Source organism: Diabrotica virgifera, chromosome 9 (genome assembly GCF_917563875.1).
Source record: "Diabrotica virgifera virgifera chromosome 9, PGI_DIABVI_V3a".
Classification (NCBI taxonomy): Eukaryota; Metazoa; Arthropoda; class Insecta; order Coleoptera; family Chrysomelidae; genus Diabrotica; species Diabrotica virgifera.
Window position 1 is genome coordinate 2,365,475 of NC_065451.1, and position 24,167 is coordinate 2,389,641.

Below are 24,167 nucleotides of genomic sequence, written 5' to 3' on the forward strand. Positions count from 1 at the left end.
ACACCTACGGTATCAAAATGAAAAGGATTGAGCTCTGATTGGACCCTCTCCATGTTGTCGAGACTTGGGGGACTTGGCACGTCGGTGTATTTCTAAAAATATTCGCATACATCGACAGTAGTACTTATGCATATCTTATATAGATATTAATACTTCATATAATCGTAAGTTTTGCATATCTGATTTAGTTAACACTATTAAGCATCGAGTTAAAAATCAGTGGAGTCAATCATGGCGAGATCTTTGTAAACAATCCAAATCTCAGTATTCACTGATTCAACCTTTTGTTCCAAATATATATTGGAACATTAAATACATTAAAAATAATGTAGTACCTCGAAGATATATAACAACATTAATTAGAATGAAGTTTGGACATGCTTGTTTCCCTCTACATCTATCAAGAATTAAAGTTTTTGATTCAAATCTTTGTACTGAATGTCAGAAGGGTGGGTGATTTGAATCACATTTTCTTTATGTGCACAAAATACATTCCATACACCTATAATTTAATCGAAGATTTAATAAAATGTAATGTTTTTCCACCTTTCAATATATCCCATCTATTGTCTCTGAATAGCAAAAATATATATGATTATTTAATGAAATTTATCTGTGAAACTAAAATTAACCTCTAAACTTTTAATCGTGATATGTATTTTGATATATTATGTTCATATGAAAAAAGAAGAAGATGTATAATGGAAAAATGTGGTGAGCAACTTGGACAGTCCATAGCGGCCAGCTGCGGCTTTTGAACTGAGTAGAGAGCTGTGGAAGAGTTTGCTATGGAACTCTAAGGACCTCATTGCCTTCTTTATGTATGAATAGAAAACAATAAGTTGTGACTGGCTAATTGACACCCAAGTCTATGCCATAAAAGAAAAAAATATATATAGATATTCACTTAGACTATTATTTTATCATCTATATTTTTCTTGGATTCTCTATTTTTAAGAGTAGAGTAGACAAAACTAGCGCTCTTTCATTTGTAATCAAAAGTAGTAGTTTATTCTTTAATAACAGAAATTGAAATATAAGTATAACAAGGGAGGAAAGTGACACTTTTCCTCCCGAGAATGAAGTTTACTGCCCGACGCGTCGAGGAGGGCAGTAATCATTCAAGGGATGAAATGGCACTTTACTCCCATGTTACACTTACATATGATTTTTCCACCTTCCTCAAGTAACAGGTATTTTTTTCATTTTTATATAATTTATTTATGTAACTAAAGGCGCGTTTACATGTATCCAGTAACTGGCGCCAGTCGCACTGGAACGACAGTGCTGGCATCATGTAAACGCTTTTTTGTTCCAGTCCAGCGCTGTCTCGAATAGAAGGCTGGTCTATTTTTCGTGCCAGTGGCACTCGTCCGCGTCCCCTCTTACCCCGTGCCAGTGGTTGTAGACACGTGTAAACACAGCGTTCCAGTCGCTGGCGCTGTCGTATTACCTGTGGTTTCAGTGGCCGTATTAGGATTTTTAACAAAAGTGCCAGTGAGATTGGCGCCAGTTACTGGATACGTGTAAACGAACCTATCCAGCGCTGTCTTAGTCAAGCACTCGCATTCCAGTGAGACTGGCGCCAGTTACTGGATACGTGTAAACGTTACTTAACTGACAAATTTTATTAGAGCACTAAAACTAACAAGTAGGTAGGTACAGTATAACTGTCAACTGTCAAATATAAGTCAAATTATTAATCTAAACATTGCTAAATCAAAATAACAATTTACTGTTTTTACCATTTTGCATAACACAGTGTACACAGTGTATAAATAAACGTTGAAATGTATAGATTTATAGATACTTACGTAATAAATAATAGAATATTGTATAGGTTGTCAGTAAGTTATTTCATCAATGAAATACGTCACTTTTACTTTTCCTCCATAGGGAGGAGGAGGAAAAGTACATTTACTCCCTAGGGAGGAAAAACACGACTTTGCTCTCTACCATCAGGTCAGGAAAAGTATACTTTCGGTAGAGGTAGGTGGAAATAGCTATTTGTATAACAAGGGAGGAAAGTGCTATATTTTTCTCCCGAGAATGAAGTTTATTGTAATCATTCGCGGGAGGAAAAGGGACTTTATTCCCATTTTATACATATGATTTTTCCACCTTCCTCAAATATCAAGTAATTTTTTCATTTTTAAATAATTTATTTATGTAACTAACTGACAAAATTTATTAGAGCACTAAAACTAACAAGTAGGTAGGTAATACAGTATAACTGTCAACTGTCAAATATAAGTCAAATTATTAATGTAAATATCGTTAAATCAAAATGACAGTTTACTGTTTTTAGCATTCTGCAAAATACAGGGTAATACAGTATAACTGTCAAGTGTCAAATATAAGTCAAATTATTAATGTAAACATCGTTAAATCAAAATGACAATTTACTGTTTTTAGCATTCTGCAAAATACAGGGTGCTGTATAAATAAACGTTTAAATGTATAGATACTTACGTAGTAGATCATAGAACATTGTATAGGGCGTGAATAAGGTATTTCATCAATGACATACCATGACGTACTTTGCTCCCTACAATCAGGTCAGGAAAAGTATACTTGTGCGGAAGTAACTATTGCGGCAAGTGATACTTTCCCACACGAGACTGCCGTTGATCCGAACGACGCGATAGCGGAGTTCGGGCAAATAGTCAAATGCGAGAAAGACACTTTCCGCTTAGGAACAATATTTTTTCTAGGGCCGTACGTTTGGAAAAAAGCCACCACAAATAGAGTTATATCAATTTTTATTTAGGAGTGAAAATAGACAAATTACTACGTTCTTTGACAAGGTTGCCAAAACCAAATTTTCAATAAAATTGGTTACCATGACGACGATTCAAAACCATTGTTATTGTCTACTGATTTGACTTTTGAATATTATGTCAAAATAATTCTATTTCAACGAATTATCAGTAGTAATTGCACAAGAGCTCCAAAATTATTGAATTTTTCCCGAGTGACACTTTGACAGTTTTAATTTCACGAGCCGAAGGCAAGTGAAATTATGTCAAAGTGTCACGAGAGCAAAAATTCTATATTAATTTTAGAGATGGAGTGTAATTTGTTGCGACTATTTCATGAATAAAACTGTTCAAAACCAAAATTTTATTGTAATTTATTTATGTAAGTACAAATTAGTATAATTAAACACACAGTTGTTATAAATATTTTACGGTTGAAAGTCATCACTTTTATAATTTTTAAAACATTAATTGTCATTAATGTCACTGAATGTATTTTTTCATAGCAACGAAGGGCATCTGAAGTAATATACTTGACGACGGGAAATTATCAAAAATTATCAGTTTAATTTAGATTTCTGTAGCTTTCTATTGGTCAGAATCTCCTGTGAATGAAATAATTGCGTTAATTTCACTAAAACATGAACACAATAAGATAAATTTGAAATAAATTAGTAAATTATATCGAAATATTATATTAGTTTATTGCATGTATTATAAATATGTATTATTATAATGTCATATTGCAAGGTATTCTATTTATTTCTATACTACTTATTCTATATTTCTATTATATAGGGAGCGTTCAAGTATTACGTAACGCAGGTTGGGGGGGGGGGGGGTCAAAAATCTTCAAAAATTGCGTTACGCAATAGTTAAACGCGCATTACAGTGCGTTACGTAAGGGAGGAGGTGAGGTGCAACTTTCGGAAACGAAATGCGTGCAGGAAAGTGGCTGTTTTAGCACGGCCGTAGAAAAAAAAATGGTTCCCTATGGCAGACACAGATCTAGACAATATTAAGAAAAAATTATTTGAATGAAGAAATTGGAAATAGATTGGTTTGAAATTTTACAAATTTCTTGTCTGAAGTTATGTTTTAGCATTACAAAATATAGATTTTAACAAAAATTGTTCTTGTATATAGATTTCAATAAAGATATGTTTCACTGAAGTTATATCAGCGAGTTTTTTACTTTTTCGCTTTCAGAAACTTTTCAAATAGTTCCTCTATCTATCTAGCTTCTTTTTAAAACTAGTTATATCGAATTTCCCTTTTCTCGGTATCTTTTTCTAGAGAAATGTCGAGTATATAAAGCCCAAGCAGCATCAGATTGTGTGACGTGGCATATATCCCGGTGCACGTAAAGCAATTGCCAGAGAGAGAGTCCCTAGTCCCTAGTCCCGAGCCGCCTGCCCTGCTGATGTCGAGTACGAAACGCCGGCGGAGTCGCGTTGGGATTCTGAGCCGATTACCGGGGTGGTGGGTGGCCCATGGTTGCCATGGCTACCCTTTCTGGGATACAGTCTCAACGAAACGAGCTGCAACTTCTCTTCTCTGTGAAGGAAGTCACGGAGTTGTTGAGGGACTGAGGGGGAAGAGGGGGATTTGGATGTCAACAATAAGACGACGGTACTGTAAACGCCGTCCGAAATTTCACTCTAATTAAAACTGACGAAATTTGTGCTCGGATATTAACAAAATCTTTCAAAGACTTCTTAATACATACATCAAAAATACAATCAAATATATCTTTAAGATACTAAATCATTTAGAGTTGTTCAAGAATTTGTGCCAAAGCAAAAAAAAAAGAATGTGTGTGTACTTTGTACGCACGTAAGAAGTTATACTGATATTATATGATTTCAACGAAATTAATATACTTTAAACAGTTTATTTATATTTTATTTAAATATTAAACTAATTTTAATACTTACTACTTATCAAAAATTTTTATTAAAACAGTGTCAACAATTAAAATAATAAAAGAATAAAACACACACAAACAAACACATTGAACAATGCCACAAATGATTTCTGAACAATGTAGGAAAAAATTTTAACTAAATGCGTATTTTCTGAAAAAAAAATTATATAATAAATAAACTTAAAATCATAAAATGTATAAAAAAAATAAAAAAAAATAAAAAAACAAAAGTTTCTATTGGGATTCGAACCCGCTTATCAGCGCAGTTAGTAATGAGATTCATTCACCTTAAACTCTTACCCACGGGGACCATATGTCATAATGTGCGAAGATCAACTAACTAAAGGGATTAAACTTTTGACGGTTTTGAATTTAACCAAATTATTTTCATTTTGAATTCAAATTATTTAGAATTGAAAGAAATATTAAAATAAGTACAACAAAACATAGAGTAAGAAAACAATATATTAGGTGAATATTGATAGAAATTTTGATGGTAATCAAATTATGTAAATCAAAGCATTACATACTATTTTGGTAGGTTCTTTTTAAAATTTTCAAATAGGTGGGTACCTCTACCTATGAAATTTTTTATTAGGATATTGAAACATTTACAATTATTACGTACCTGTCGCTTTTAAAAAACTATTTAAAAGTCACTACAATATTAGGCTTGTTCTATAGTCTGTTCGCTAAACTCAGACGCAACTTTCTAGATATTTAAGTCTGTAATTTTGCCAATTTTAGTAAAATTGGCAAAAAATAATTACTAAATAGTTAATAATCACTAAATAGTTAGTAATTTTGCCAATTTTTGCAAAATTGGCAAAAAACAAAAAAATTATCACATCACATCATAATTAATAACAGCTTTCGAACTCTGAGCTTGTCAAATGATATTTCTCCTAGGTATGATTTCATGTAACTTCTACACTTGGTCAAACTATAACAGTTTTGTTTTTGGAAGAGTTTTGATAACTTTTAATATATACGTTAACATTTCACTTCAATAGTAATAATAGAAAAAATTTTTGAAAATTTAACTTTAAAATTTAGTATCTTAACTTTAATTTCTTTTAACCTATACATGGCTTTTTAGTCATTTTCAATTTTTAATTAATATTTATGAACATAGAGGTCGCATAAGATTGTAGTTCCTTCTTATGACAGTCTTCCTCAGCTGATCTGCTGTTCACGTGGGCTCAAAATGGTTTGACTCAGCCATGTTGTCTTATTAATTAATAAAAGAATTTAGATGTGATTTTATTCACTTTAAAGGGTTATTATACCCTATATCTGTGGCTTTTGCCCAGTATACATGTTTTTTATTGTGTCGTTTAGCAGTTGCTCTTCTATGAAGGTTTTATAAGAGGACGTAAGTTTTTCACTTATTTTTTATATAAAAAAAATCTTATCTTAAATATGTCCTTTTAGGAAGCTCTGATGATGACACGTTATGTGTCGAAAGTACTTAGCTGATAATAAAATATTTTTTACACACTATCAAAAGTTTTTTGAAAACATACACCTGTTTGCCGTTTTGACCAAAAAAATTATCGACTAAAATATCTAGCCAGTTGCGTCTGAGTTTAGCGAACCGACTATAGCATCAGTTTCAAACGGTTTGAAACCATCAGCGAATAATGGACCAGTGCGAGTAGAGGGGATAGCACTGGTGACTGTATTATGTTCTCCCACTGACTAACTATTTGCTGACGGTATCTAACTACATAGTTTGACTCTTTGCTAGAACAAACCTATTATAAACTTGCTTTTTTCTCTGCCATCACAACAATAAAAACTAATTAATATACACAACATTAATTTGTTTATCCAAAATCTCCATATTGAACAATTATTGACAGATGGTTTTAACACCCAATCAGATCCCGTATAACGTTTATACCATACTGTCTGTGTGCGCATGCGCGCAGTATTATGAAATTTTACTCTCAATCGCACCTAAAGAAGTATAACTTCAAAAACGTAATTTTAATGATATCAATGTAGAATATGTAGAACTGCGGTCACTGAATGGTTTACACCTTCATTTTTACATTGTAATACCGTAAAAAATTTTAGCGTATTGAAAACTAAAATAAATAGCTATTAACGCTCCCAAAATGCCTAAAATGCATTTGAATGACGCGCAAAAACAACAGCAATTGCCAAACTCGTAGAAGGTTGGTCCCTAATGCAAGTTGCTGCAGATTTGAATGTGATCCATACATGTGCATGTGCATATGCAAAATCAAACGAAGATGGAAGCGGTTGGCACGGTTGGGTGGTTCAAGAGGGCAGAAGATCTCCACAGGGCAACAAGATGAGGTAATGAGGTTAGTAATTATCTGAAAGAAGTACCTTTTGCCACAGCTGGAAAAGCTACGAAGAGACATTGTTTTCGGGCAGTATTCGCACTGCATGTAGAAGGATTAAAACAAGTGAATTGATAAATTGTGCAGCTACAGAGAAATCTTTTTTGACTGAGGATAACAAGAGGAGATTAGTTACATTATTTAATAATAATTCATAAAAAGTGAAGACAACTTTTAGTTTAAAGTTGCATTTTGCCATGAAAACGTGTTTCAATCATTATAGAAATGGTCAAATAAGCCTCTATATAGGCCGAGAAATCATAGCTTTGGTAAACGGTGTACTCATTATTTAAGAATTGGTGGAGGATTCCCGGTCAACGTATGGAGATGGATAAGGAAAGAAGGTCCGGGCGTTTGTTCTCATAGAAGAAAAATTAACAGGATTGTATTACGACCATATCCTTCAGAACATAATGTTGCCATGAATGATCCAGAAATTCCGCAATAACAACTTCATCTTCCAACATAACAATTTCCAGGTGCATTGGTGCATAAGAGTATATTAGAATTCTTCGAGTAGACTAGTTGGAAGAAATCGACTTTCTTATCTTTGATATTAAGAACATAATCTATTTTATTCAAAAAAATTTCTTTCTATAATTCCCATTTTGTTACGTCTATAAAATATATTTATTTTATTTTGATGTTTTAATTTTTTAATCTATTCTGGGTCCGCCACTGGTAATTAACGTCACTTTACCTGAAATGTGTGGAGCTAAAAAGAAATTAAAAAAAGAATGTGTGTACTTTGTACGCACGTAAGAAGTTATACTTCTATTATACGATTTCAACGAAATCAATATACTTTAAACAGTTTCTCTAGTACTTTCCAAAAATTGTTATTTAGACAATACCAAAAATTAAAAAATAAAAGAATAAAACACACACAAACACATCGAAAAATGCCACAAATGATTTCTGAACAATAATTGTTGCCAAAAATTTTAATTAAATACGTATTTTCTGAAAAAAATTATATAATAGTATACTTACAATCATAAAATCTATAAAAAAAAATAAAAAAAAAATGATATAACTTGCATTGGGCTTGAACCTACTTCCCGTGTATTCCGCCGTACGAGAGTCGAAGCGATTTCAAACTGCACCACCTTCGCGTATACGTCATGTGGGAATATACACAAACTGAACAACTTTTTGACATTTTGTTTATATGAATTTTTATTAGTTTGATTTTTGTCGAATTAAAATACAACAATATATAGAGTAAGAAAACGATACATTAGATGAAAATTTGTAGAAAGTTTGTTCGTAATCAGATTATGTAAATTAAAGCATTGCCTACTAGGGGTATAGCATAGCAAGTACTGGTAAGTACATTATTTTTTTTACATTTTCCAAATAGGTATGAAGATAATTTTTTATTGGAATACAACTGAAACATTTAGAATTACGTACCTGTGGCTTTTCAAAACTATTTAAAAAGTCACTATAATTATAAATTTGATCTTATTTCTGTCCTCACAACAATAAAAACTAATATATTATACAACATTTTTGTTTACCGATAACCTCCATATTAAACAATTACTGACAGATCATTTCAACACCCAATCAGAGCCCGTATAAAGACTAATACCAAACTATCGGTGTGCGCATGCGCGCAGATCAATATAAATTCACCCTCAATCTCAATCGCGCCTAAAGAAGTATAACTTCAAAAAATGACTACTAGATTAAGGGTGTAAACTATTCAATGCCCGCAGCTGTATATTTCCCGAAGAGATAGAAGAAGAAAACAAATATAAAAAAGGATGTGTGTGTACTTTGTACGCACGCAAGAAGTTATACTTCTATTATATGATTTAAACGAAATTAATATACTTTTTATTTATATTGTTTAGGCAATACGTAAAGTATCCTTAACAATAGTAACCTATACTTATTGTACGGTTATAGAGTATATTCCCATAGGTAAGCTGGTTAAGAGTAGATAACGATTTTTCATATGTAATTTAAAGTATTATCTGCATAAATGGCACAAAGAATATTTGCTACGAGAGGTATATGGTTCAAAATGCATACAGTATCACGACTAATAAGTTATGTTCACATACATGTAGAGTACTTACAGTTTTATTCCTTGATGACGTGTCACATCAGAGCTCTGATTGAATTCCATAATCCATTTGGTTCATTTGTAAGGCACTCACTAATACGCTAAATAAATCATCGTCGATAATACTGAGCAGATTGAATTATCTGAGCGGTATAAAACGATAGCAAAAAAAGCCGGTAAAATGCGGCCTTTTTACGAATAGCGGGAGCGTCGATAGATTAGAGATGATTCTCGTTAGGAAGCTTTTGACGATCTGCCCCGGCGAGGGGTTCAAATGCGAGTCTCCACAATAACCTGGAGTTTCCAGAAAGGTTACATAAATACTACTTGAATTTTAAGTAATCAGTAGTACAGGGGCGTAACTAATTATTTTAGTGAGCCGTGTATAATATATTTATTGTACATATTGCCGGGGGCGACAGGCGAGAGAGATGGCCTATATCACCTCGAAGAGAGGGGATTGGCAAAGATGTGCACAACGATAAGAAATGTTTGAAGAAATTAGAGTTTATATACACAAGGGGTAACAACGATAAAATGGAGGAAAACGATAAGTTTTCCCCCTAGGGATAGATTTTAATCTTCCAGGGGAATCACAGCGATTTTCGTAATACCACGAAGAAAATCACCGTGAGTAGTGTGAATCTTGACAGTACGAACTAGACCATCCTTACCAGGCAATACATCTATTACCCTGGCAGTTGGCCATAAGAGTGGAGGAGTACCATCCTCCTTCAACAGAACCAAATCCCCGATCTTGACAGGGTCAGTAGGGTCGGTCCATTTATTTCTTTGCTGCAGGAGGCAAAGATAGTCTTTTTTCCACAATTTCCAAAATTGCTGTTGAATTTTACTAATACGCTGAAAAAGATTCAACCTATTTTCAGGTATCTCTGAAACACTTGGTTCAGGGGGCGCGGTTAAACTTCTTTGAACTAAGAAGTGAGCTGGAGATAGGAAAGCGAAGTCATTGGCGTCAGACGACATCCTAGTGATGGGTCTCGAATTTAGAATAGCCTCGATTTGGCATAATACTGTGTTAAACACTTCAAAGGTGAAGTGGGAATTTCCTATAATTCGATAGAGGTGATACTTCACACTCTTTATTCCTACCTCATGGAGGCCGAATTGATGGGGGTTGCGGGGAACACCCATCTTGAAAGTTATGGAGTTTTGAGTACAGAATTCCTTAATCTGTTCCGAATTATTTTGATTTAAGAAAAAATCATAGAATTCGCGCATTTCATTTTTTGCCCCATGGAAATTTGTGGCATTGTCGCTCCAAATAATACTGGGCGTGGATCTTCTGGCAATAAACCTTTTCAGAGTAAGAATATAGGCTTCTGCGCTTAATCCTGTGACGAGTTCGATATGAACACATTTAGTGCTCATGCAAATGAAATAGGCTACGTATGCTTTGTAAAGCGGTGCCTTCCTCAAATGTGAGGACTTAATTAAGAAGAACCCCCCATAGTCCACTGAGACGACTTGGAAGGGTCTAGTGGGGAGTACACGATCGGGATGCATATCTGCCATCTGTTGAACAGAATTGGGTGTCATGAATCGGAAACAGTTTACACACTTACGAATTAAGCGTTTAATCTGTCTTAATCCGTCAATTGGCCAGTACTTCATTTTGACATACGAAAGTACTGTTTGCGCGCCTGAATGTAATAACTTATGATGAGCTTGAGTCAAGATTAGTTCTACAACTCGACATTTAGAAGGAAGTAGAATGGGGTGTTTTTGATTATACGATATGGGGGCGTGTCGGAGACGTCCTCCCACACGAATCAGCCCATCATTATGTTGTAGGAAGGGGTTGAGTTTACGAATGGCTTTATTGGTCACGAGTTTAGCATTTTTCAATTCAAGAATCTCTTTTTTAAAGTAGATACTTTGGATATACCTGATGATCGCGTGATCAGCGATCTCCATTTCGGGTGGCGTCAATATATCCGTATCTCGTGGAGAGTTATTTATTTTCTTTTTAATATTACTGATGAATCTAAAAAGATAAGCGACAATTCTTTGAATTTTACGAAAAGAAGAAGATTTAGCGAATAGATTTTCAAAGGTGTCGTTGAGTTCGTGATTTGTTGCTATGTTTGAGACAACTAACTTCCTTAATTCAGGAAGATCATCCTGAAAATGAGGAATTTGATGAAGAGAAAAATCGATGGGATTGTCTCTAATAAAGCTAGGTCCGCATAACCAGTCTTCGGTGGTCTGGGGATTATCAAAGACATTTATCCCTCTGGAAGCGGGGTCAGCGATGTTTTCGTGACTTCTGACGAAATGGAAATCACAAGGAAAAGTTTCCAACAAGGAATTGACCTTTTGAATTCTGTTTTGTACAAAAATGTTCCAAATGTGTTTTTTAGAAAGTATCCAAGACAAGGCAATTGTAGAGTCAGCAAAGAGATGAGATGAAGATATACTCAAATTTTTCTTGAAGATGTGAAAAAGTCTATGAGCCAGAGTGACTCCCAACACTATTCCACAAAGTTCCAATTTGGGGATGGTGAGTTTATTTTTTAGCGGAGAAATTTTGTTTTTAGAAGCGATAAGCCGCGACGATACAGAAAAGTCTGAGTATGTCGCTTTGAGATACACACAAGTGCTGTATATTTTTTCCGATGCGTCGGTGAAAATAATTAATTGAACATCAACAACTTTCTTTTGTAAAAGTAAGCATCGAGGTACCTTGACCTCTTCTATAGTTTTGAATGTCGATAAGAGGTTTTGCCAATTTTTCATAATGATGGGTGAGTCAATGGGTTGATCCCAGTCCAATTTCTGGGACCATATTTCCTGTATCAAGAGCTTAGCGTTCACAAGGACAGGGGATAACCATCCTAGCGGGTCATACAAAGTAGCAATGTAGGAGAGAATAGTACGTTTAGTAACAACATTAGCCAATTTGAAGATAGGAGTTTTAAACGAAAAGTGGTCGCGTTCTGAATCCCAGAATATGCCTAAGACTTTATCAGATCCCGTGAAGTTAAGACTGACTTCAGAGACGGGATTTAAATTGTGTTGAGACAGAAATTCTGAAGAACTGCAGTTCCACTTGTGGAGGAGGAAACCATGGGTTTCTAGCAAAGAAGTTAATTGTTCGAAAAGACAACTTAATTCATGAAGACTGTCAGCACCGCTGATCAGGTCATCCATATAGATAGATTCTTGCAGAACACTAGTAGCAAGTTCGTGGGTATGTTTGTTGTTGTCAGCGATGTGCTTGATAACTCTTTGAGCGATAAATGGGCTACTTGGGAGCCCGAAGGGTAATCTTTGAAATTGATAGCACCGTAAAGGCTGCTGAATATTGTCCCTAAAGAGAAAATTTAACAGAAATGTTTCAGTGGGACAAATGGCGATTTGTAGGAACATAGCCTTGATGTCGCCTACTAGTGCGAATTTAAACTGACGAAACTTAGCGAGAATGTCAAAAAGTTCATGTTGGACGACATAACCTTTGTCTATGACGTCACTGAGGGAGATTCCCGTAGACGATTTATTGTTTGGATCGAAAACTATACGAGTGGAAGTAGTAGAGTTGGATTTGAAAACGGGAAAGTGAGGGAGAAAGTAATTAGGTTTACCTGAGTCATTTAGCATTTTTAACGGCACTTGAATTATTTGTCCGTTATTGAGATATTCCGATATAATGTCCTGATATTTTTCCAATAAATCAGGGTTGAGTTGAAAACGTTTCTCGAGACTGAGAAAACGTCTTTTTGCCGAGAGAAACGAATTTCCCATGTCTATATCTTCGATAGGGAGTTTGAGATTGAGTGTGGACTCATATCGTCCATTGGGGAGAACATTAACATGTTTTACAAAATTAATTTCAGCGGGGTGATCATTAATGAGATCGGTGTTCTGAGGAGCGGCTTCTTCCAGCTCCCAGAATTTTTGTAAATGATCGGATAGTTCCTCGTTGGACACTACCGGCTCATTTACGGCGGAAGGAGTGTTATGAGAACAACAAGTAACGAGAGAGTTTGAATAAAATTCCAAAGCCTTTTTAGTATTTTTCGACTTAAGAGCAAAGTCTGGAACTGACCCTGATATCGTGTACCCGAGTAGAGTGCGTTGAAGAACGGGAAGACCTTTTCCCAAACGAATTATTTCAGGTTGAATGATATCGTTATACAGGTCTGCACCGAGCAGGATACCAATTGGGGATGTTACATGGAACATCGGATCACCTAATGGTATCTCTGAGGGTATGTTTAGTTTGCTCGCCGAAATAGAAATTTGAGGAAGCGGATTTGTTATCTTTGGGAGTACAGAGCACGAGATGTCAAAAGGAACGTCGTTAGCGACAGCGAAAATTGTTGTATCTACAATAGATTGAGACGAGGATGAGGTGGAGTTAATTCCATTGATCCGTAATTTTCCATCTCTAGTGGTGAGTGACAGTTCCTTTACGAGGTCAGCACTAATAAATGAAACCTGTGAGGCCGAGTCTAAGAGTGCCTTTGCGAAGACCCTCTTGCCGCTAGGAGCGACAAGATAGACCTGGAGTGTGCTTAATAACACCAAATGATTATCAAGCGAGGCTGCAGATAGAGCCATTGAATGTGGAGTCGAATTTTGAAGATTAACTTCCGTTTCAGGAGCTCTAACATGTGAGGGCCCCTGTTGTGAATTACCCTGTGTATGGGAGTTATTTGAGATAGCGGTTTTATTATGATTATTTGAGTTGTGTTGGCCAACAGCCGCGGAAGGGTTACTATGACCCGTTTTGTCGAAATGGAGCAACGTGTGATGACGAGATTTACAAACTATGCAAGAGAATTTGGATTTACACTGATCGAGCATGTGAGACCCAAGACAATTAATACAAAATTTATTTTGTTTGACAAAACTAAAACGTTCTTTAGAATTCAACTGCTTGAACTGAGGACAAGAGTAGATCGAGTGAGAGTCGTTGCAATAGGAACATTTCTTAGGACCTAAGCGAGGCGAAAGGTTACTGGTAGAAGTGTCTGAGGCTAGGTGTAAAGAGTGTCTGGAAGTAGTAGTCGATTTTGGTTTTGATTGAGATTGAATATTCTCAAGATGAACAACGCGTGTCTCGATTTCCCCTAGAAAATGGACAAAATCAGGGGTAGCTTGGCTACCACCGGATTGGAACTCAAGAGCCCTAATGGTAGGTGCGTCGAGTTTCTGAGTAGCGATATGTATGAGAAGTAAATGCAAGAGATCTGAAGGGGGCCTATTCAAGTTCAATAGGGCCTTGAAATTATTTGACATGACCGTATGAAAATTTCTTAATTGTGAGTGATTTGCGTTTCCAGAAATAGGAGGCGCATCAAGAATTTGAGAGATGAGAGTTTTGATAAGCGATTTAGAGTTGGCGTACCTTTGTGTCAGGTTATCCCGGGCTATTTTGTAATTGTCACCTGTGAGTGGGATATGCTCGAGAAGCGTCAAAGGCTCGGAAGTTAGAAAACTTTTGAGGTAAATGAGTTTTTCCAGATCACTTAATGTAGTATCAGATCCTATTATTGTATCAAAGGTCTCAATGAATGAATTGTATTCAGTAACTAAGCCACTAAATGGTTTTAACTGAATACGAGGGAGGTTTACTGTTCGTTGCCTAGCCATAGACTGTGAGGTTAGAGAAGAATTAGGGTCAAATTGGAGGGAGGGGGTAGCAGTCACATTAGAACTTTCAATGACCTCTAACCTTTCTTCCAATAGAGAAATTGTATCCAAATATTTATCAAAAACCACAGAGGAATCAGTAGAGGGGGTAGGTTCCTCGGGGATCGTCTCCAGCACATTTTGAGCATCGCGGAAAAGTCCGTAAGAATGTTTGAGTTGTGAAATTATTTCACGAATTTTATATTTGTTTAGAGAATTAAGAGTTGTGGGAACCGAATCAGCCAACTTGGTTATATCAAGTTTTGCGGTGAGCCTCTGTCGGTTATATTTTGATCGGTCAGCCATGTTGCGAGAATGTGAGATTAGATAGATTATTTGCAAATGTCTAAACCTATAAATCGATGCGAAAATGAGAGAATATGTACAATATATTATATATTACACGTTTAATAGTGTGAGATTGGCTTAATAGTATCACCCTGTATGAGCGCAGATTAGTATATGAAATGCAAAACTATAAAATTTCAAAATATATGCAATTTTCCAAAATGGGTATTTTTCAGCAAGTGTGAGACACCCTTAACAAGTATTTAAATTAATTAAATTGAAGGAAAAAACAATTATTTATTTTCTATAGTTTTCTAGAAGTGTAAAATGAGCTTAAGCGAAGCTAAATGTAGCAAAAACTTACAATTTATGCAAGAAAACAAAATTATTTTTAATAATTTTTGTAACCTGTGAACCAGGCTTAATCGGATTCAAAATTATAAATTTAATTTAAATCAAAAGGTTGAACAAACAATGTTAAAATTATAACACCCGTACTATCAGCCAAGAAATGAGTACACTTTTTGTATACTATAAACAGAAAAATATATTTACGAAAATAAAATAATGTAATATATGCAAATATTTTTTCATACAAACAAAACGACTCCTTTATTTGAACAAAGCAAGTAGTTTCTGAAATTGCACGTGTAGACCGGGCTTAACAACCTACCAGCTATTGTAGAGACGTGCTGGGTTAAATACTGAGAATTTGAGTGCAGAAAGAGAGGAATATTTTATTTTTGTGCCGGGGCGGCGTGGCTTGGAAATTTCCAAATGCAACAGAAAGACACTATAAATGAAAAACCGTTATTCTCAGAATAGAGATTATCAAAATATGCAAATACGAAGGACCTTGAGGATTTAATTAATAAATAATTAATATGATACGGCTCGATGGAACAGAAATGTTTAGGCAATACGTAAAGTATCCTTAACAATAGTAACCTATACTTATTGTACGGTTATAGAGTATATTCCCATAGGTAAGCTGGTTAAGAGTAGATAACGATTTTTCATATGTAATTTAAAGTATTATCTGCATAAATGGCACAAAGAATATTTGCTACGAGAGGTATATGGTTCAAAATGCATACAGTATCACGACTAATAAGTTATGTTCACATACATGTAGAGTACTTACAGTTTTATTCCTTGATGACGTGTCACATCAGAGCTCTGATTGAATTCCATAATCCATTTGGTTCATTTGTAAGGCACTCACTAATACGCTAAATAAATCATCGTCGATAATACTGAGCAGATTGAATTATCTGAGCGGTATAAAACGATAGCAAAAAAAAGCCGGTAAAATGCGGCCTTTTTACGAATAGCGGGAGCGTCGATAGATTAGAGATGATTCTCGTTAGGAAGCTTTTGACGATCTGCCCCGGCGAGGGGTTCAAATGCGAGTCTCCACAATAACCTGGAGTTTCCAGAAAGGTTACATAAATACTACTTGAATTTTAAGTAATCAGTAGTACAGGGGCGTAACTAATTATTTTAGTGAGCCGTGTATAATATATTTATTGTACATATATTTTATTTAAATATTAAACTAATTTATACTTACTACTTCTCAAACATTTTTATTAGAACAGTGAAAAAAATTAAAATAATAAAAGAATAAAACACACAAAAACACATTAAAAATGCCACAAATGATTTCTGAACATTAATTGTCGGAAATTTTTTTAACTAAATACGTAATTTCTGAAAATAAAATTATATAATAAATATACTTACAATCATAAAATGTATAAAAAAAAAATAAAAAAATAAAAGTTTTTATTGGGATTCGAAGCAGCTATCAGCGCGGTTGGTATATTGGGGTTCATTCGCCTTAAACGCTTCGCCACGGAGGCAATGTGTCATTATGTGCGAAGATCGACTAACTAAACGGATTAAGCTTTTGACATTTTTGAATTAAATTAAATTATTTTGATTTTGAATTGAAATGATTTAGAGTTGAAAAAATACAACTAAACATAGAGTAAGAAAACAATATATTAGGTGAACATTGATAGAAATTTTGATGGTAATCAAATTATGTAAATAAAAGTATTACATACTATGTATTTTGGTAGGTTCAAATAGGTAGGTACCTATGATACATTTACAATTATTACGTACCTGTTGCTTTTAAAAACTATTTAAATGTCACTACAATTATAAACTTTTTTGTTTCTGTCCTCACAACAATAAAACTAATATATTATACATTTGTTTACCTTCATATTGAACAATTATTTATTATTGACAGATCATTTCAACACCCAATCAGAGCCCGTATAACGACTAAAACCATACTGCCGGTGTGCGCATGCGCGCAGATAATATAAATTCATTTTCAATCTCAATCGCGCCTAAAGAAGTATAACTTCAAAAAATACTAATTTCATACTGTACTCCTTCAATGTTCTCTTTATTTTCTTATTCCCTTCCTGTTTCTTTTTCTTTCCCCTTCTTATTCTCTTCTATTCTATTACCATACTCACCTCTCTTACCATACCTCTATTACCATACTTAACTTCTATTACCACTCTTCTGATCGTTTTCCTTGTTATATTCTGTTTCTTAAGCACACTTTAAGCACATCTTAACATCCTCCTCTATACGTATTTTTATTATCTTTTATTCTCATCTCTTTTTTCTGTTGCTTTTTTTGTTTTCGTCTCATCATTTTCATAATGAGCATGAGATAGAAGAAGAAAAAAAATATAAAAATAACAAATACTAATTTCATATACTACGCATTCAATTTTCTTTTTACTTTCTTATTCCTTTCTTGTTTCTTTTTCCTTCTTATTTTTTTGATTATCAATTATCATCACACTTCTGATCGTCTTTTTTTGTTTTTTGTCCTGTTTCGTAAGTATATCTCAAAATCTTCCCCTCCCTTTTACGTATTTTTATTATCCTTTTATACCTACATTTTTTTAATTCCCTCCCTTTTCTTTTTATTTCGCTGCTTTTTTTATTTCTGTTCTTATTATCTTAACAAGATTGAGAACGCATTGGGTGCGAATTGACATATTTTTTACATTTATTTTTAAAAGAAATGACATTATAAATGTACCCAACGTGATTGCATGTTATTCTTGGTTAAACGCCTCATGTGAAATCACATCTGCAATTTCAATTTCAAAACAAACCGATCAATTAACACTGTTTGTTCAACACCATCCCCTAACTATTTACTTTTACACATCGGTAAAACGAAAACAGGCAAGCAAACTTATAAGATTTTTTAATGGTGCTATAGAAATATCACCATTAAAATGAAGTCAAACCAAACAAAACTGATAAAAACAAACTAAAGAATAAGTGTAATAAGGACAAACTATACCGGGTGGTGAATCGTAGAACGGGCCATAGGAAACTCAATGTAAAATTCTAAACTGTTGAATTCCTGCTTCCCTAATTATTTTACATCAAAAGTCATGACAGAATATTATTTGTAGAGGATTGAAATCTGTATTAAAATCAGAAGTTAAAATTGTTCTACGATTTAAACGCATTCCAAAATTTTGAAAAATATAATACATTATTGCCACAGTAGGTATGTGTGTAAAAGTTAGGCCACACGTTACTACACTCACCGGCAGAGAAAACGGGCACCCCAAAAAATGGGTCATTTTTAATGTCTTGTATTTCCTAAACCTGATGTCCGATTTAAGTAATTTTTTTAATATGTTATAGCCTTATTCTTTATCAATATCGCTGTAATAATATTGTTGCTAGACAGGTACATTGTCATTGTATACAGGGTGTACGAATCAAACTGTGTTTTTTTCTTAAACTTTGGAACACCCTGTGGAATGTTCTGGCTTTTATAAAATGCTAAAATTAAAACCCAACTATAGCCACAGATTTTCTTAACATTCTGTTTTTTGATTCATTCGCTTATGTTTGATAATAAAAAAGTTAAGCACTTTAACAACTACCCCTGTTTTTCGTTAATACAGGGTGTTTTTAAATAAGTACTGCAAACTTTAAGGGCTAACTCTGCATGATAAAATAATGACAGTTTGCTTTATAAACGTATGCCCGCAAATGCTTCGTTTCCGAGATAGGGGGTGTTGAACTTGTTCTTACAAAATGACGATTTATTTATTTCTCTAAAACGGTTTGTGATATGCAAATGAAATTTGGTAGATTTTAAGAGGTAGTTATTGCAAAATTTTTGGCATACAATTAAGAATTTTATATTCACCATTAGCGTGCATACGGGTATAAATATTTTAGATATATCCCGTATGCACGCCAATGGTGAATATAAAATTCTCAATTGTATGCCAAAAAATGCGCAATAACTAGATCTTAAAATCTACCAAATTTCATTTGCATATTACAAACGGTTTTAGAGCAATAAATAAATCGTCAGTTTGTAAGAACAATTTCAACACCCCCTATTTCAGAAACGAAGTATTTGCGGGCATAAGTTTATAAAGCAAACTGTCATTATTTTATCATGCAGAATTACCCCTTAAAGCTTGCCGTACTTATTGAAAAACACCCTGTATTGACGAAAAACAGGGGTAGTTGTTAAAGTGCCTAACTTTTTTATTATCCAACATAAGCGAATGAATAAAAAAACAGAATGTTAAGAAAATCTGTGGCTATAGTTGGGTTTTAATTTTAGCATTTTATAAAAGCTAGAACATTCCACAGGGTGTTCCAAAGTTTGAGAAAAAAACACAGTTTGATTCGTACACCCTGTATACGATGACAATGTACCTGTCTAGCAACAATATTATTACAGCGATATTGATAAAGAATAAGGCTATAACATATTAAAAAAATTACTTAAATCGGACATCAGGTTTAGGAAATACAAGACATTAAAAATGACCCATTTTTTGGGGTGCCCGTTTTCTCTGCCGGTGAGTGTATTTAACTGACAGTGCTCATACCATTGACTGAATAAAAAATCTTTATTATTAATACTTTCTCCGCAACTGAGGGTATCTTATCAACTTATTGTTTTTAAATAATAAATGATAAAATAAAAATATTGACAGTTCAAAAATGCGAAAATGGTGGCGTTCAGCGGCGAATGAGCATAAAGTGATCTGTAGGATCACATCTCGCTTCTTCACGCTGAAAGACTTTTGCGTTGTGTGTGCGCTACATCGAAAATGTAGCGGAGCGGTCGCCATATTTTGGAGCACATTTTGAGTGTAATACTTTGAGTGTAATACTTTGGTGTAGCATAAAATGACGCATGCGTAAAAGCAATAAACAAGTACTTTTGGCACAGTTTTGGTTCCTATTTTGAGTGAACCAGATTTATAAAGGTATCTATTGTATATGTATATAATGTTACCTGGTAGAAAATAAAACAGTAGCTAGATGATCTGATATCTGATAATTAATTAAACTAAAAAGAGGTAGTTCCCTGGGGTGGCTGTATACCTACCATATAGTTAAACAAACTCTAATATGAAGTAAAACCACTTCTATGTAATAGTAGTCGAGGCATTGAAGGATTGAAGTGTCGATTTTTTTGCAGTAAGACTGATTTTAATGCGGATTGGTGCGTTGGATTCGTGAGAATGTCAGGAAATTTTGTGAACTAATTTAATGAATAAGAAATCTGAAATTGCATTTGTGCATAAGAAAAATGCATTTCAAAAGTGCGTTTTGAAATAGTCAATTATTATAAATTTGCAACTCGGTAAATTTTCTTAGTTGGGGGGTTTTTGGGGTGCTGAAAACGAATATGAGGTCGGCGAGAGTGTGCAAACTACCTGGTGCCTGCAGCGGGTGTAATAAATGTTTCCTCTGGAGTATTATGGTAATTTATCATGTAAATTAGTTTAAACTCGTTACTCGGGGTTTTTTGGAATAATCTATTTTCTTCGATGTAACTATAGTGATCGAAAAGGGTGGTATTTTTATTATAAATAAACATAAATTTTTATTATTATAATATATTTATGGTTAAAAAAGTTCATTATACAAAATTTATCATAATTTATCTTTAAAATTCATTTTCTTTATCATTATCATCTTCTTTATTATTGCCATCCTCTCTCGAGTCCAATGCAATATTTGTGCAATCAGAGCCTGCACAATTTTTGTAGGCTAAATTACAAACTAACCCATGCTTCCTGCACTCGCATGAGTTGCCGCAGTGTGACTTAAGCGTCGTTTAAACACAACGACAAGTCACAGCAACTAGTTGTGATGACAAGTTGAAACGCTGTTTAGACGCTGCGATTCAATGCGATACCACCTTCAACCCAACTCCAACTTTGATAAGTTGTGCGATGCACCGTTTACACACAATGATAAGTTGCAACAACTCGATTGACCTTGATAAGTTGTTTGATTTATCGCTGTGTTTAAACGACCCTTTACACACAATGATAAGTTGCAACAACTCGATTGACCTTGATAAGTTGTTTGATTTATCGCTGTGTTTAAACGATCCTTTACAACTACAGAATATTAAATTTAAAATGTTTGGAGGGCCAGGTGGCTGAGTCATTCTAACTGGAATTAATACATTATTTTGTAATTCCCATCCCCAATCAGTTGGGTTCATGTTACTGTCCTCTCCATCCAGCCAAATTTATGTTTGTAAATATACCCTTTTTAAATGCTGGGTAAATGCATCAACAGATGAAAGAATTTTTCCAATGACAATCTTTTTATTTTTGGCAATAGCCATTAAGTACATTCGAGGTTTCCTGGCGAGCAGCCAGGAATATTCGGTTTCCTGAAACTTATCGGGGTATTGTACATAGCCATAAGAAGTTGGCAGCCGTGGTCAATAATTTCATTAAGGGGTACAACAGTAAACCAAATGTGCTTGAGAGTCTGGCAAAACCTCTGGAATAGAACAAACTCAAAACTCCATAATATTCAACACAGAATACCTGCCTTAAAAATACCAGCACTTTGTAGAAGGGACAAAGTTGTCAAGAGAAGACTAAGAATTGGACATTGGTGTCCAGGGAAATCCTCCTTGGTGTCATACCTGCAACACTCGTGTCACCGTCAAACACATACTAGTTGAGTGCCAGCTATACACGAACACCCGAAGACAACATAAACTGGATGAAGACCAAACCACCACTCTTAGTGATAATAATAACTTTAATAATGTGATAATGTTTCTCAAAGACTCTCGGTTATACTACGCCATATAAATGTTGTTTTTTATCATTTTGCTGATATTGTAATTTTTTAATTTAAATTCTTAATTTTCTTAATTCTTGTAATTTAAACATTTTGTAAACCTTACTTTTGTAACCGTGTCAATGGCCTGCGTTGCTGAGACACGTTAATTTAAACAAAAAAAAAATATTTTTTACACTTCTTTATAATAAATTATTTAAATAAATACATAAAATAACAGGAAAACAAAATCAGAAAAAAAAACGTGTTCTGTTTTGCTTACAGTGTAACCGTTATGTATACAAACGTGTGAGAGAGAAAGGCAATAAATCCTACATGAAATTAGTCAAGAATGTATCAATACTGCTAACATAATAATCATGTTTTTTTTTTATAATATCCTATGAAATTAGAATTTAGTCGTTGCGATATTTATTTTCAGTGATCCCAAAGACCCCCGAGTAACAAGTTTGGGCCAATTATTTAACAAATTACCATAATAGTCCAGAGGAAGACGTTAATTACACCTGCTAGTTTGCACACTCTCATATTCATTTTCAGCGACCTCAAAAACCCCCCGAGTAATGAGTTGTAAGCCAATTATATGATAAATTACAATACTCCATAGGAAGACGTTTATTACACCCGCTGCAGGCACTACGTAGTTTGCACACTCTCGCCGACCTCATATTCGTTTTCAGCGACCCCAAAAACCCCCGAGTAAGAAAATTTACGAGTTGCAAATATAATAATTGTCTATTTCAAAATGCACTTTTGAAATGCATTTTTCTTATGCACAAACGCAATTTCAGATTTCTTATTCATTACATTAGTTCACAAAATTTCCTGACATTCTCACAAATCCAACGTACCAAACTGAGTTAAAATCCGTCTTACTGCGCCAAAAATCGACAGTAAGGCCTTTTTTGTGCTTCAATGCATCGACTATAGGCATAATTTACTAAAATCTTATAAAAATCCCAATGAATTGAATAAAATATGATCATACAGAACGTTTTCAGAATGATAATTAATTCTTTTTTCTTTAGAGTGTAGAGTAGACAAAATTACAAAATAAAGTTTGGTTAAGTTCTTGACAGCTAAATAAAATATTTGAGAAACACATTGGAGCAGAAAATGTAGCGGAATATAAAGAGCAGTTCGTTCGATGTATCAGTAGCGTAAATTGATCGCTCACCGTTGAACGCACCCAACTTCATTGGGACACATTATTGCACTGTGTGGGGCCTAATTTTGGGCTGAAAAACTGAAAAATGTATTACATTTTTACAAAATTTCGGAATAAGTATGTTTAATTCGTAGAACAATTTTAACAGTTGTTTTCAATACAGATTTCAATCCTCTACAAATAGTTTTTAATGTCTTTTGATGTAAAATAATTAGGGAAGCAGGAATTCAACAGTTTAGAATTTTACATTGAGTTTCCTATGGACCGTTTTCCAATTCACCACTCGGTATATCAGTTCATTTAACAGGTTTTTTTCTGTCAGATTTCAGATTTTATTAAATAAAGAATTTGACAGAAAACCAGTTTAGTTAACGGAGACAGTAACAGTAATGGTCACCAACATAACAAACGAAGAATTGGTTCCAACACTTCAAAAGGAAAGGAACAACAATTAGACCAGATGATGTCCCTGGGGAAGTTTGGAGTGGATTAGGAAAGACACGGGCAAGTTTTACAAATGCCAGACGAGTGGGGAAGCAGTCAGTGGCAGATCTAGACATTTAACTTGGGGGGGGGGGGGTGATTTGCCTTAGGGAGGGGGGAACTTCCAATGAAACACCAACCAAAAAGACATAAAAAAGATAAATTTAAAGTCATAAATAATAACTTATTAATTTTCCTAACTAGCCTGTTTATTGGGTTGAATTTGTCTGTTTCAACAATTTTTTTTAATTTTTGACCTTGTTAGGGGGAGAACTTTCCCCAT

The 24,167-nt window shown here is 34.2% G+C and overlaps 1 protein-coding gene across 1 annotated transcript in view; it reads left to right on the forward strand.

Annotated features, from left to right (window-relative positions):
- LOC114326595 (homeotic protein ocelliless-like) overlaps window positions 1–24,167 on the forward strand; it is a 383,708-nt gene that overhangs the window by 307,325 nt on the left and 52,216 nt on the right. The window lies entirely within an intron of this gene.